General features: G+C 43.2%; 1 non-coding gene across 1 annotated transcript; it reads left to right on the top strand.

The window, feature by feature from the left end:
- Positions 1-10,743: 10,743 nt before the first annotated feature.
- Positions 10,744-10,834, top strand: trnar-ucu (transfer RNA arginine (anticodon UCU)). The gene is given in 2 exon segments: positions 10,744-10,780; positions 10,799-10,834. It is a non-coding gene; the product is annotated as a tRNA-Arg (tRNA).
- The last annotated feature ends 6,074 nt before the right edge of the window (positions 10,835-16,908 follow it).

Raw genomic sequence — 16,908 nt, 5'->3', positions numbered from 1 at the left:
AGAGGGAAGAGTCCTGAATCAAAGCGAGACTTGCTCATTTCAAACACTCCCTGTACTCTCTGCTCATGAAGCCTTACAAAAGGGAAAAACAGAATGGCACTCAAACTCACAACCCTGCCATTAAAAGTCTCATATTCGACTGACAGAACTGTCACTTCTACTCGGTCTCTTATGGGATGGATGCAACTCCAACGCAGGGGTGGCATTCAAATCCTCCCATGGGTCCACATGTCAGACTGAGTTCCATGTTGTAGAATCAAGCAAAGGAAATCTGCTCACTTCCAAAACTATCAGCGAATTGAAGCTGATTACAATCAACATCATCAGAGGTCAGAACTACCTGGTGAAAGAAGACACTCTGAAGAAGGATCCACAATTATTCAAAGGCATCGACAAAGTGAAAAACAAGAAAATCGATGAGTCAATGCAAGCCCAACAACAGAAACACTGAAGAATTCCATTCCATTCCAGTCCAGAGCCCAGTCCAGCTGTTTTTGGAGTCAGCTCACAATTACAGCAACAACTTTATATTCCCACTTGGCTATCTGTACATTTAGTTAATTACAATTTTGTCGACAAGCTCTTTGAATCCAGTTGTCTGGTCCTCAAGCCAGCTCCGTATGGAAGTCAATTTCACCTTCTGCAAGGCTGAAACCAATAGATAACCTTAATCTAAAAATGCCAGCAGACCAGGGCTCGTCCAGGGCTTGAACCCCGGATCTCTCGCTTGTTAATTAACCATACTCCCCAAGCAAGAATCATATTCCTAGACCAACGAGCCACTGACAGGTCAGGCTTTATTAGCTGCTGTGAAATTTCACTGAAACCCCCCAGCCAATCATCCATTTTTTTTAGATCAAAGCAACATCCTGTAAATGCTGAAATCATAACAGAAAGTGTTGGAAATGTTCAACAGCTCTGGCAGCATCTGTGGAGAGAGAAACACAGTTAACATTTCAGGGTGTTCACCTTTTGTTTCAGCCATCCTTTCAGACTGCTTCTGTCCATCCAATCTCACTTTCTATTCTATCCACATTCTAACCATTCACTACGTTACTACATTTTTCATGAATTCCTCATTTCTTTTATTAATGACAATTTTGTATTTCTGGCCTTTGCTTCAGACACCACCACAAGTGGAATCATGTCTCCATCTACCCAATCAAACCACTTCGCTGTCTCCTCACATTGCAATGTTTCTTTCACCCTGACAGACTGTGGAGTTTCTGCTGCTTGCTTGCAGTTCTTGCTTCCCGCCAGTAGATGTCACCTCACTCCAATACAGTGAAGTTTACAAATCTGAGAGAGACACAACAGGAAACAATTGTTCACATTATAGTGAATGTGTGGGATTTAGAAATACTAGGAGTGGAGACGAGTTATTATTGCACTCTGCTATTACATCTTTTATAATGGACTCCAGCATTTTCCCCACGACTGATGTCAGGCTAACCGGTATATAATTCGCTGTTTTCTTTCTGCCTCCTTTTTTAAATAGTGGAGTTACATTAACTCCCGTCCAATCCATTGGAACTGTTCCAGAGTCGATAGAATTTTGAAAAAAGACCAGAAATGCATCTGCTATTTCGAGGGCCACTTCCGTAAGTGCTCTGGGATGTAGATTATCAGGCCCTGGGGATTTATCGGCCTTCAATCCCATCAATTTCCCAAACATTCCCTACTAATACTGATTTCATACAGTTCCTCCTTCTCACTAGACCCTATGTTCCCCAACATTTCTGGGAGATAATTTGTATCCTCCTTTGTGAAGACAGATCCAAAGTATGTATTTAATTGGTCTGCCATTTCTTTGTTCCCCATTATAAATTCCCCCGTTTCTGACTGTAAGGGGCGCACATTTGTCTTCACTAATCTTTTTCTCTACACATATCTATAGAAGCTTTTACAGTCAGTTTTTATGTTCTTTGCTAGCTTACTCTCATACTCTATTTCCCCCTTCTTAATCAATCCTTTTGTCCTCCTCTGCTAAATTCCAACTGCTCACAATCTTCAGGTTTTCTGCTTGTTCTGGCCATTTTATATTTCTCCTCCTTGGATCTAATACTTTCCTTAATTTCTTTTGTAAGCCACAGTTGAGCCACCCTTCCTGTTTTACTTTTGCACAGACAGGAATGAACAATTGTTGTAAATCATCCATGCGCTCTTTAAATGCTAGCCATTGCCTATCCACTGTCAACCCTTTAAGTAACGTTCCCCAATCTATCATAGCCAACTCCCGCCTCATACCTTCATAGTTTTCTTTGTTTAGATTCAGGACCCGAGTCTCGGAATCAACTCTCTCACTCTCCATCTTAATGAAGAATTTTATCATATTATGGGCGCACTTCCCCAAGGGACCCCACACAACAAGATTGTTAACTAATCCTTTCTCATTGCACAATACACAGTCCAGGATGGCCTGTTCTCTGGAGGTGTTATACACCTCTATCAATTCTCCACTCAATCTCCTTTGAGAAAGGCAGAATAATCCTAGCTTTTCCAACCTAACCTTGTAACTAAAATCCCCCATCCCTGGATCCATTCTGGTAAATCGCCTCTGCGTCCTCTCAAGGACCCTCACATTCTTTCTAAAGTCTGCTGAGCAGAACTGGAAGCCACACTCCAATTGGGGCCCAACCAGAGTTTTATAATGGTTCCGCATAACTTCCCTGCTTTTGTACTCAATGCCTCTATTTATAAAGCCCAATATCCCATATGCTTTGCGAACCACTCTCGCAATATGACTTGCCTCCTTCAAAGATTGATGCACATGAACCTCAAGTCCCTCTATTTCAGAACACTCTTTCGAACTGTGCCATTAAGTATATATTGCCTCTCCCTATTCCTTATGCCAAAATACATCACCTCACACTTGTCACTATTAAATTCCATCTGCCACCTGTCTGCCCATTCTGCTAGCCTATCACTGTCCTGTTGCAGGCAGTTCATATCATCTTCACTGTTTGCCGCTTCTCCAGGTTTGGTGTCATCGGCATATTTTGAGATTCTACTCTGTATTCCAAGATCCAAGTCACTTACCTTGAGCAAAAAAAGCAGTGGTTCTAGCACTGACCCTTGGGGAACACCACTGTCGACTATCCTCCAGTCTGACAAAGAACCATTTAATAAGACTCGCTGTTTTCTGTCCTTGAACCAATTTTCTATCCAATTGGACACTGACCCTCCTATACCACGAACCTCAATTTTGTTAACCGCCCTTTTATGTGGTACCTTGTCAAACGCTTCCTTAAAATCCATATAAACAACATCCACTGCATTCCCTTCATCAAGCTGCTCTGTTAGTTCATCAAAAAATGCAGCTAGATTAGTCAAGCATGAACTCCTATTTATAAATCCATGCTCACTCTCCTTAATTAACTCGAACCTCTCCAAGTGACTGTTGATTTCTTACCTTGATTATTCTTTCTAAAACCTTACCCACCGCTGCTGTTAATCTAACTAGCCTGTAGTTACCCGAACTGTCCTTACACCCTTTCTTGAATAAGGGTGTCGCATTTGCCACTGTTTAATCCTCTGGCACCTCCCCCATATCCAGGGAAGATTGGAAGATTATAGCAAGCCCTTCCGTTATCTGCATCCGCATTTCCTTTCGCAACCTGGGATGTGAGCCATCCGGACCAGGTGATTTATCTTCCCGAAGCACAGTCAGCCTTTTTAGTACCTCCCTCTCCTAATTTGTACTCTCTCCATTGCCTCTACTTTCTTCACTTCAACTGATATTTTGTCAAATTCCACTTCCTTAGTGATCACTGATGCAAAGTACTCATTAAGTAGATTAACATTGCCCTGCACCTCTAAGCTTATATTATCCTTTTTGTCCCTAATAGACCCGACTCAACCTCTTACTACCCACTTATCATTTACATGCTGCTCGAAGATTTTTGGGTTTCCTTTCATGTTGACTGCCAGTCTATTCTCATAGAAATAGAGAATAAGCAAATATAGAAGATGTAAGTATTTCCCATCCTTGATGAGGTGGAATTTTTTATGTTGTGGGTGGTAATGTCTTGGCCCACGAGTGTGGTGGAAGCAGAGACAATCAATGATTTGAAAAGGAAATTGGATGGATACTTGAAGGAAAGAAACTTGCAGGAGGAAAGGGATCGAGCTGGTGAGTGGAACTGATTAGATTGCTCCGGGGAGAGCCAGCATGGACGTGATAGGCCAAATGACCACCTTCGATGTTGTAAATGACTCTGTGTTGTTTCTCAAATTCAATCCAATGGTGCTTGGGAAATAATCTCAAAGTAAATTGTGCAACTGGAAAATCAGAACCAAGGCAAGGGACGCATAAGGAAGCGAAATTGCTGAAACCCGGGATTGAACCAGGGACCTTTAGATTTTCAGTCTCACTCTCCCAACTGAGCTATTTCAGCCCTACATTAACAGCAGCTTGGTGTCCTTGTTTTGGAAGAAAATACATACATTCAAGTTTTCCAAAAAATTAAAGAACACAACATGTGAGTAATATTCCCCATTGCTTTCTCAGTACTGATGGATTGTGAAGCGGGAGACAGCCAGAAGTGCCACTGAGCCGCACAGACCCCGAGCTGAGAATGAAATGAGATCAAATTCAATCTTTCATAGTGAGATGCTGCTGAGAGGTAAGAGTCCTGAATCAAAGCGAGACTTGCTCATTTCAAACACTCCCTGTACTCTCTGCTCATGAAGCCTTAAAAAAGGGAAAAACAGAATGGCACTCAAACTCACAACCCTGCCATTAAAAGTCTCATATTCGACTGACAGAACTGTCACTTCTACTCGGTCTCTTATTGGATGGATGCAACTCCAACGCAGGGATGGCATTCAAATCCTCCCATGGGTCCACATGTCAGACTGAGTTCCATGTTGTCGACTCAAGCAAAGGAAATCTGCTCACTTCCAAAACTTTCAGCGAATTGAAGCTGATTACAATCAACATCATCGGAGGTCAGAACTACCTGGTGAAAGGAGACACCCTGAAGAAGGATCCACAATTATTCAAAGGCATCGACAAAGTGAAAAACAAGAAAATCGATGAGTCAATGCAAGCCAAACAACAGAAGCACTGAAGAATTCCATTCCATTCCAGAACCCATTCCTGTTGTTTTTGGAGTCAGGTCTCAATTACTGCAACAACTTTATATTCCCACTTGGCTATCTGTACATTTAGTTAATTACAATTTTGTCGACAAGCTCTTTGAATCCAGCTGTCTGGTCCTCAAGCCAGCTCCGTTTGGAAGTCAATTCCACCTTCTGCAAGGCTGAAACCATAAGATAACCTTAATCTAAACATGCCAGCAGGCCAGGGCTCATCTGGGATTAGAATCTTGCATTTCTTACATGTTAATCAACCACATTCCCTAAGCAAGAATCATACCCCTAGACCAACGAGCCACTGACCAGTCAGGTTTCTTTAGCTGCTGTGGAATTTCACTGGAACCCCCCAGCCAATCATCCATTTTATATTTCAGATCAAAGCAACATCCTGCAAATGCTGAAATAAAAACAGAAAGTGCTGGAAATGTTCAGCAGCTCTGGCAGCATCTGTGCTGAGAGAAACACAGTTAACGTTTCAGGGCACTCACCTTTTGTTTCAGCCATCCTTTCAGAATGCTTCTGACCATCCAATCTCATTTTCTATTCGATTCACATTCTAACCATTCACTACGTTACTACATTTTTCATGAATTCCTCATTTCTTTTATTAATGACAATTTTGTATTTCTGGCCTTTGCTTCAGACACCACCACAAGTGGAATCATGTCTCCATCGACCCAATCAAACCACTTCGCTGTATCCTCACATTGCTATGTTTCTTTAACCCTGACAGACTGTGGAGTTTCTGCTGCTTGATTGCAGTTCTTGCTACCCGCCAGTAGATGTCACCTCACTCCAATACAGTGAAGTTTACAAATCTGAGAGAGACACAACAGGAAATAATTGTTCACATTATAGTGAATGTGTGGGATTTAGAAATACTAGGAGTGGAGACGAGTTATTATTGCACTCTGCTATTACATCTTTTATAATGGACTCCAGCATTTTGCCCACGATTGATGTCAGGCTAACCGGTATATAATTCGCTGTTTTCTTTCTGCCTCTTTTTTTCAATAGTGGAGTTACATTAACTACCGTCCAATCCATTTGAAATGTTCCAGAGTCTACAGAATTTTGGAAAAAGACCAGAAATGCATCTGCTATTCCAAGGGCCACCTCCTTAAGTACTCTGGGATGTAGATTATCAGTCCTTGGGGATTTATCGGCCTTCAATCCCATCAATTTCCCAAACATTCCCTACTAATACAGATTTCATACAGTTCCTCCTTCTCATTAGACCCTATGTTCCCCAACATTTCTGGGAGGTAATTTGTATCGTCCTTTGTGAAGACAGAACCAAAGTATGTATTTAATTGGTCTGCCATTTCTTTGTTCCCCATTATAAATTCCCCCGTTTCTGACTGTAAGGGACCCACATTTGTCTTCACTAATCTTTTTCTCTACACATATCTATAGAAGCTTTTACAGTCAGTTTTTATGTTCTCTGCTAGCTTACTCTCATACTCTATTTCCCCCTTCTTAATCAATCCTTTTGTCCTCCTCTGCTAAATTCCAAACTGCTCACAATCTTCAGGTTTGCTGCTTGTTCTGACCATTTTATATTTCTCCTCCTTGGATCTAATACTTTCCTTAATTTCTTTTGTAAGCCACAGTTGAGCCACCCTTCCTGTTTTACTTTTGCACAGACAGGAATGAACAATTGTTGTAATTCATCCATGCGCTCTTTAAATGCTAGCCATTGCCTATCCACTGTCAACCCTTTAAGCAACGTTCCCCAATCTATCATCGCCAACTCCCGCCTCATACCTTCATAGTTTCCTTTGTTTAGATTCAGGACCCGAGTCTCGGAATCAACTCTCTCACTCTCCATCTTAATGAAGAATTTTATCATATTATGGGAGCACTTCCCCAAGGGACCCCACACAACAAGATTGTTAACTAATCCTTTCTCATTACACAATACCCAGTCCAGGATGGCCTGTTCTCTGGAGGTGTTATACACCTCTATCAATTCTCCACTCAATCTCCTTTGAGAAAGGCAGAATAATCTTAGCTTTTCCAACCTAACCTTGTAACTAAAATCTCCCATCCCTGGATCCATTCTGGTAAATCGCCTCTGCGTCCTCTCAAGGACCCTCACATTCTTTCTAAAGTCTGCTGAGCAGAACTGGAAGCAACACTCCAATTGGGGCCTAACCAGAGTTTTATAATGGTTCAGCATAACAACCCTGCTTTTGTACTCAATGCCTCTATTTATAAAGCCCAAGATCCCATATGCTTTGCTAACCACACTCGCAATATGTCTTGCCACCTTCAAAGATCGGTGCACATGAACCCCAAGTCCCTCCATTCCAGCACACTCTTTATAACTGTGCCATTAAGTATATATTGCCTCTCCCTATTCCTTATGCCAAAATACATCACCTCACACTTGTCACTATTAAATTCCATCTGCCACCTGTCTGCCCATTCTGCTAGCCTATCACTGTCCTGTTGCAGGCAGTTCATATCATCCTCACTATTTGCCGCTCCTCCAAGTTTGGTGTCATCGGCATATTTTGAGATTCTACTCTGTATTCCAAGATCCAAGTCACTTACCTTCAGCAAAAAAAGCAGTGGTTCTGGCACTGACCCTTGGGGAACACCACTGTCGACTATCCTCCGGTCTGACCAACAACCATTTAATATGACTCGCTGTTTTCAGTCTTCAAAACAATTTACTATCCAAATGGACACTGACCCTCCTAATCCATGTACCCCAATTTTGTTAACCACCCTTTTATGTGGTACTTTATAAAATGCTTTCGTAATATCCATATGAACAACATCCACTGCATTCCCTTCATCAGTATTCTCAGATAGTTTGTCAACAAATGCAGTTAGATTCGACAAGCATGAACTCCCATTGATAAATCCATGCCCCTCTCCTGAATTAACTCAAACCTCTCCAAAGGACTTGATTTTTTTCCCTGACCTGTTGATCTCATGCTGATAGCAAGCTCACCATTGAGCATGTATTTGGCAATGTGACCGTCATCCATTTGGCCCAGTCAACAGAGTCACCGCTGACTCAAGAGGGCAAACATGCTGTGGATCCCTGCACGCTGGTGTACTTCCGCATTCGGCACTCTGTCCTGCCAGGAGATGCCCAGTATCCATCTGAGGCAGTGGAGGTGGAAGCTGTTCAGCCGCTTTTTTTGGCTTGTATAAGTTGTTAATTCTTCTCTACTATAAAGGAGGGTGCTGAGAACACAAGCCTGGTACACGTGGAGCTTTGTCTTTTCGGTCAGTTTGCTGTCGGTTCACACTTGTCTTCTCAACTTTGACATGACGGCTGCAGCATTGGCAATCCTGGTGCTGATTTCAGCATCAAGGGCCAGATTGCTGGTGATTGTTGATTGAAGGTATGTGAAGCTGTTGACAACCTCCAAAGTGAGGTTGTCGATGTTGATGGAAAGTGGAGTCTCTACGTCCTGGCCCGTAACTTTCATCTTCCTGATGCTGATTGTCAGTCCAAACTCTTTGCAGGCCAGGGAGAACCGATCTGCAAGCTGCTGTGACTGAACTTCATTATGGGATGTCAGCACAGCATCATCAGCAAATAGCAACTCACAGCCTAGGAATTTACCCACTTTGGTCTTGGCGCACAGTCTTGCCAAGTTGAACAGCTTGTCGTCAGCTCTGATGTGCAGGTGAACACCTATATCTGAGTAATTGAAATTGTACAATAGCAGCATGGAGAGGAATATGCCAATTATAAAGGATGTGATAACTAGACAGTTCGAAAATGATGACATGATTGGGCAGAGTCAACATAGATTTATGAAAAGGAAAACAGGTTTGAAAAACCTGTTGAGATTTTTGAGGATGTTACCTATAGAACAGATAAAGGAGAACCAGTGGATGTGTGGTATTTGTATTTTCCTTTGGTAAGGTCCCACACAGGAGGTGAGTAAACAAAATTAGAGCACATAGGCTTGGGGATAATATACTGATATGGATTGAGAATTGGTTAACAGACCGAAAACAGAGAGCAGGAATAACGGGTCCTTCTCAGGATGGCAGGCTGTTACTATTGGGGTACTGCAAGGATCAGTGTTGGAGCCACAGCTGTTAACAACCTATATAAATGATTTGGACGTGGGGATTAAATGTAATATTTCCAAGTTTGCAGATGACACAAAGCTCGGTGAAGTGTGAGTTGTGAGGAGGATGCAGAGAGGCTTCCAGGGGACCTGGAGAGGCTAAGTGAATGGGCAAGAACATGGAATATAATGTGAATAAGTGTGAAGTTATTCACTTTGGTAGAATAAACAGAAAGACAGAGTATTTCTTAAATGGTGAGAGGTTGGGAAGTGTCGATGTCCAAAGGGACCTGGGTGTCCTTGTTCCTGAGACACTAAAAGCTCTTGTGCAGGTGCAGCAATCAATTAGGAAGGCAAATGGTATGTTGTACCCACACGAGGGGTCATGAGTACAGGAGTAAAGATGTCTTGCTGCAATTGTATAGAGCCTTGGTGAATCCGCACTGGAGTATTGTGTACAGTTTAGTCTCCTCACCTTGTGAAGGATACACTTGCCATAGAGGGGGTGAAACAGAGGGTCAACAGACTAATCTTTTTTTTGCATTTATTTCATTTCATCTCAGTTTGTTCAGTTTGCTTACCTACTGTTTTTTTTCAGGTTTGTACTTCCTGCTGTTCAATATTCAGTCCATTAACACCTAATCTGGACTAATGCTTTGTCATTCAACACACCATTAACAGATTGTTTGCCTTTGCTGCATGACCTTTTGGTCAGCTATGTGGCCTTGTCCAATCTACACCTTCTCCTTTGTTATCTCTTGCCCCACCCCCACCCCACTTGCTTATAACCTGTGACTTTTCTAATATATGTCAGTTCCGAAGAAGGGTCACTTACCTGAAACGTTAACTCTGCTTCTCTTTTCACAGATGCTGCCAGACCTGCTGAGTGGTTCCAGCATTTCTTGTTTTTATGTCACCAGACTAATCCCTGGGATGGTGGGATTGTCTTATGAGGAAACTGGGCCTGTATTCCTTAAAGTTTCGAAGAATGAGAGGTGATCTGATTGAAACTGACAAAATTCTTACAGGGCGTGACAGTGTGGATGTAGACAGGATGTTTGCCCTAGTTGGTGAGTCTAAAACCAAAGGATATCGTCTCAGAATAAGGAGTAGGCCATTTAAAACTGAGATGGGTGGAATTTCTTCACTCAGACGGTGGTGAATCATTGGAATACTGTGCCCCAGAGGGCTGTGGCAGCTCAATCATTGAGCATGTTCAAGACAGAAATTGATAGAAATCTTGACACTCATGACATCAAGGGATATGGGGATAGCATGGGAAAGGGGCTTTGAGGTCGGTGATCAGCCATGATCGAATTGAATGACAGAGCAGGCTCGACGGGCTGAATAGCTTACTCCCATGTTCCTCTGTTCCGAAGAGAGTTGGCGCCAGCACGCAGCCCTGCTTTACCCCACTGCTGATCTTGAAAGCGTCTGATGTTGCTCCATTGTAACTGATGGAACTGTGCATGTTCTCGTGGAAAGAAGAGATGATGCCCAAGAGGTCAGGAGGGCAGCCTGTCTTCCATTGCAGTTTGAAGAGCCCGTCTCTGCTGACAAGATCAAAGTCCTTAGTGATGTTGATATAAATGTGTAAGTCTCTGTGGCGCAGTGGATAGCGTGTTGGACTTCTAAATAATGATTAAGACGATATCCGAAGGTTGTGGGTTCAAATCACACCAGAGTCAGATTTTGGACCAGAAACAGAGGAGCACAACGGAACAACAAATGAAGAAATGCGCCAAAAGCAGAGACTCGGAGACAGAGCGAGAGAGAGAGGAGCAGAGCAGGGGAAAAAATCGAGGAGTGACATCACAATGGAGAGTGAGAGCAGGGAAACAGAGAGCCGCTGGGGTGAGGACACAGGATTTGGTTCTTTCTTCGGTGCAGTGGAAGGAGCTGTTTGGTGAGGATCTGGTAAGCTGTGACATCACAGGCAAGCAGGTAGTTGATTGGTTTGGAAGAACCGACCTGCTTGATGCGCATCTGGTCAGTGATTAAGATGCATTTTAGTCCTCACGTTTAAAATAGTAAACAAACTAATGGTAAGTTTAATAAAATATGCAATAAAATGAATAATTGAATAAAATATTTAAGTAGTTAATTGAAACACGTTAAGGATGACAGGACAGGTGATGTGTCACAGCTGCAGCATGTGGGAGTTCCTGGATGCCAGTGTGATCCAGGGCAAACACGTCTGCAGTAAGTGTTTGCGGCTCAAACAGGGAGAAAAAAGGAATGTAGTGGTAGTAGGGGACAGTATAGTAAGGTGGATTGACTCTGTTCTCTGCAGCAAAAGCAAGAGTCCAGACGGCTGTGTTGCCTGCCGATGCCTGGATTCAGGACATCTGCTCAGGGCTGGAGCGAAACATACAATGGGAGGGGGAGGATCCAGTCGTCGTGGTCCATGTCGGTACCAAAGACATAGGCAGGACAAGGATAGAGGTTCTGCAAAGTCAGTATGAGGAACTAGGCACCAAATTAAGAAGCAGAACCTCAAAGTTAATCATCTCTGGATTATTACCTGAGCCATGTGCAAATTGGCATAGGACAAATAAGATTAGAGAAAGTAATGTGCGGCTGAAAGAAAGGTGTGGTAATAGTGGGTTCTGGTTCATGGGGCATTGGCACCAGTACTGGGGAAAGAGGTGGCTGTACCGTTGGGACGGTCTACACCTGAACCGTGCTGGTGCCGGTGTTCTAGCGAGCCACATAACGAGGGAAGTCGAGACGGTTTTAAACTGAATAGTGGGGGCAAGGGATCAAATTTGGGAAGATATGGTGAATCAAGGAGGAGAGACAAGGCAAGAGAGAAAGGTATGAATATGGGAAATGATAAACAGACTGTGACAGGAAGGGACAGAATGTACAAATCGAAGAGTAAATCGACAGATAAGGCTAGAGGTGACAAAAATAATAAAAGGACAAAACTAAATGCTCTGTATCTGAATGCATGGAGCATTTGAAACAAAACAGATGAACTGGGAGCACAAATAGAATAAATAAGTACGATCTGATAGTCATTACAGAGACATGGCTGCAGGGCGACATAGATTGGGATGTGAATATTGGAGGTGACATGGCATTTTGGAAGGACAGGAAGCTAGGAAAAGGTGGCGAGGTAGCTCTGTTAATTAATGATGGTATTAGCGTAATAGAGAGGGATGACCTGAGTTCTGGAGATCAGGATGCAGAAGCAGTTTGGGTACAAATGAGAAATCATAAAGGCAAGAAGTCACTTGTGGGAGTGGTGTACAGGCCACCTAACATTAACCACACTGTCGGATGGGATATAAAGGAAGAAATAATGGCAGCTTGTCAGAAAGGTACTGTGATAATTATGGGGGATTTTAATCTACATATAGATTGGAAAATTCAGATGGGCAGAGGTAGCCTAGATAAGGAGTACATAGAATGTTTTGGGGATAATTTCTTGGAACAATACATTCTGGAGCCAACCAGAGAGCAGGCTATACTAGACCTGGCATTGTGCAACGAGATAGGATTAATTAATGACCTCATAGTTAAGGTGCCCCTAGGTAGTAGCGATTATAATATGATCGAATTTTACTTTCAGTTTGAGGGAGAGGAGAGTGGGTCCCAGACTAGTATTTTAAATTTAAATAAGGGCAATTATAAGGTCATGAAAGCAGAGCGAGCTAAAGTGAACTGGCAAATTAGGTTAAGGGATAAGTCAGTAGAGATGCAGTGGCAGACATTTAAGGGGATATTTCAGAATACACAGAATAGATACATTTCAACGAGAAAGAAAAGTTCCAAAGGTGGGAGTCACCATCCATTGTTCACGAAAACAGTTAAAGATACTATCAAACTTAAAGAAAAAGCCTATAATTGTGCAAAGGTGGGAGGCAGGTCAGAAGATTGGACAGAATATTTAAAAAAAACAGCAAAGAATTACTAAAAGATTGATAAGGAAGGTAAAATTAGAGTATGAGAGAAAGCTCGCAAGGAATTTCAAGACAACTAGTAAGAGTTTCGATAGATATTTTAAAAAGAAAAGAGTTAACAAAGCGACTGTTGGTCCAATAGAAAGTGTGTCTGGGGAATTAATAATGGATAATTAAGAGATGGCAGATGAATTGAACAGATACTTTGCATCGGTCTTCACTATTGAGTATACAAATAACATCCCAGTATTAGCCGTATATCAGGAAATTGAAGGGATGGAGGAACTCAAGAAAATTACAATCACCAGGGAAGTGGTACGAAACAAATTGTTGGAGCTGCGGGTTGACAAGTCGCCAGGTCCTGAATTGGCTAGTGAGATAGTTGATGCGCTGGTTTTAATATTGCAAAATTCCCTAGATTCGAGAAGGTTCCGTTAGATTGGAAAAGAGTGAATGTAACTCATTTATTCAAAAAGGGAGGGAGACAGAAAGCAGGAAACGACAGGCCAGTTAGCTTAACATTTGTCTGAGGGAAAATGTTTGGAGCTATTACAGAGGATGTTATAGCAGGGCATTTAGAAAGAATTAAGGTAATCAGGCAGAGTCAACATGTTCTTTTGAAAGGGAAATCATGTTTAACCAATTTATTGGAGTTCTTTGAGGGAGTTACATGTGCTGTGGATAAAGGGGAACCAGTGGATGTATTGTATTTTGATTTCCAGAAGGATAAGGTGCCATATCAAAGGTTATTGCAGAAAATAAAAGCTCATGGTGTCGGGGGTAACATATTGGCATGGATAGAAGATTGGCTAGCTGACAGGAAACAGAGAGTCAGCATAAATGGGTCATTTTCTGGTTGGCAAGAAGTAACGAGTGGTGTGCCACAGGGATCTGTGCTGTGGCCTCAACTTTTTACAATTTATATAAATGACTTAGATGAAGGGACCGAAGGTATTGTTGCTAAATTTGCTGATCACAAAGATAGGTAGGAAAGTAGGTTGTGAAGAGGACATAAGGGGGCTACAAAGGGATATAGATAGGTTAAGTGATTGGGCAAAGACCTGACAAATGGAGTATAATGTGGGAAATTCGGAAATTGTCCACTATGGCAGGAAGAATAAAAAAGCATATTATCTAAATGGTGAGAGATTGCAGAGCTCTGAGATGCAGAGGGATCTGGGTGTCCGAGGGCATGAATTGCAAAAGGTTAGTATGCAGGTCCAGCATGTAATTAGGAAAGCTAATAGAATGTTATCATTTATCACCATGGGAATTGAATACAATAGTAGGGAGGTTATGCTTCAGCTATACAGGACATTGGTGAGACCTCTTCTGCAGTACTGAGTACTGTACTGGTCTCCTTATTTGCGGAAGGATGTAAATGCATTGGAGGTAGTACAGAGAAAGTTTACGAGACTAATACATGGAATGGGTGGGCTGTCTTACGAGGAAAGATTGGACAAGCTAGGCTTGTCTCCGCCAGAGTTTAGAAGAGAAAGAGGCGACATGATTTGTTATTTAATTTATTAATTAACAAATTAGCTATCCTCCAGTCTTCTGGTACCTCACCCGTGGCTAACGATGATACAAAAATCTCTGCCAGCGCCCCAGCAATCTCCTCCCTTGCTTCCCTTAGCATCCTAGGATACATCTGATCAGGCCCTGGGGATTTATCCACCTTAATGCGCTTCAAAACCTCCAACACCTCCTCCTTTGTAATGTTGATATGCTGCAGGATATCGATGTTCCCTCCCTTGAACTCACTAGCTTCCATTACCTTCTCCACGGTAAATACAGACGAGAAATATTCATTTAAGACCTCGCCCATTTCGCGTGGCTTCACACATAGATTGCCACACTGATCCTTAAGGGGACCTACTCTCTCCCTAGCTACCCTTTTACTCTTAATACACTTATAGAATCTTTTAGGATTCTCCTTTATCTTATCTGCCAGGGAAATCTCATGGCCCCTTTTCGCCCTCCTAATTTCCTTCTTAAGTATACTCCTATATCCCCTATACTTCTCGAGGGACTCGCTCGATCCCAGCTGCCTATACCTGACGTATGCCTCCTTCTTTGTCCTGACCAGACCCTCAATATCCCTCGTCAACCAAGGTTCCCTAAACTTGCCAGCCTTGCCCTTCCATCTAACAGGAACATGCTGGCCCTGAACTCTTCCTATCTCACTTTTAAAAGCCTCCGACTTGCCAGACGTCCCTTTACCTGTAAACAGCCTCTCCCATTCAACTTTTGAGAGTTCCTGTCTGATGCCATGGAAATTAGCCTTCCCCCAATTTAGGACTTCAACCTGAGGACCAGTCCTATTCTTTTTCATAACTATCTTGAAGCTAATACAGTTATGGTCACTGGTCCCAAAGTGCTCCCCCACTGCCATATCAACCACCTGCCCATTCTCATTTCCGAAGAGGAGATCGAGTGTAGCCCCTTCTCTAGTCGGGCCATCCACGTACTGCTTCAGAAAACTATCCTGGACTCACTTAACAAATTCTTCCCCATCTGATCCCTTAGCACTTAGGCAGTCCCAGTCAATATTAGGGAAGTTAAAATCACCTACTATTACAACCCTATAATTCCTATACCTATCTGTGATTTCCCTACATATATGCTCCTCCACTTCCCTCTGACTATTGGGGGACCTATCGTATAATCCCATCAAAGGGATCACCCTTTTATTATTTCTATATTCTACCAGTATGGCCTCACTGGACATTCACCCCGGGATATCCTCTCTAAGTGCTGCCGTGATGTCCTCCCTAATCAATAGTGCAACTCCCCCTCCTCTCTTACCTCCACCTCTGTCACGCCGGAAGGATCGGTACCGCGGAACATTGAGCTGCCAGTCCTGCCCATCCCTCAACCACGTTTCCGTAATAGCTACAATACCACAATCCCATGTACCGATCCATGCTCTGAGTTCATCTGCCTTACCTGTAAGGATACTTGCATTAAAGTAAATGCAGTTTAGCCCACCAGACCTTCCACGCTCCCTGTCCTGCCCCTGCCTGGCCTGCCTACTGGACTTGCTTGCTTTAACCTCTCCATTTGCCTCAACTATCTCATCGGAGAGACTACTACTTTGGGTCCCACCCCCGCTGCAAGACCAGTTTAAACCCTCCAGTGTATTACTATAAAATCTCCCTACAAGGATATTGGTCCCCTTCCAGTTCAGATGCAACCCGTCCCTCTTGTACAGGTCACCTCTGCACCAGAAGAGATCCCAATGATCCAAGTACTTGAAGCCCTCCCGCCTTCGCCAGTCTTCAGCAATGCATTCATTTGCCTAATCCTCCTATTCCTACCCGCACTAGCACGTGTCACAGGGAGTAATCCTGAGATTACAACCCTCGAGGTCCTGCTCTTTAACCTTCTGCCTAACTCCCTATATTCACTTTGCAGAACCTCATCTCTCTTCCTGCCTATGTCGTTCGTACCAATATGGACCACGATCTCTGGCTGCACACCCTCCCCTTTCAGAATTTCTGGCAGCTGCTCCGAAACATCCTTGACCCTAGTATTAGGGAGGCAACATACCATCCTGGAGTCTCGTTTGCGGCCACAGAAACGCCTATCTGCACCCCTTATGATAGAATCCCCTATCACAATAGCTCTTCCACCCCTTTTCCTCCCCTGCTGTGCAGCAGAGCCCTCGTGGTGCCACGGACCGCGCTGTTGTTCTTTTCCCCTGGGAGGTCTTCCCCCCAACAGTAACCAAAGTGGTGTATCTGTTTGAGAGGGGGATGGCCACAGGGGACTCCTGCACTACCTGCCTGCTCCTACTATTCCATCTGGTGGTCACCCATCCCTTTTCTGCCTGTGCATCCATTACCTGCGGT

The sequence above is a fragment of the Heterodontus francisci genome, unplaced genomic scaffold (assembly GCF_036365525.1).
Source record: "Heterodontus francisci isolate sHetFra1 unplaced genomic scaffold, sHetFra1.hap1 HAP1_SCAFFOLD_43, whole genome shotgun sequence".
NCBI lineage: Eukaryota > Metazoa > Chordata > Chondrichthyes > Heterodontiformes > Heterodontidae > Heterodontus > Heterodontus francisci.
Note: the sequence above shows the minus strand (reverse complement) of the source record. Positions and strands in the feature narration are given on the sequence as shown.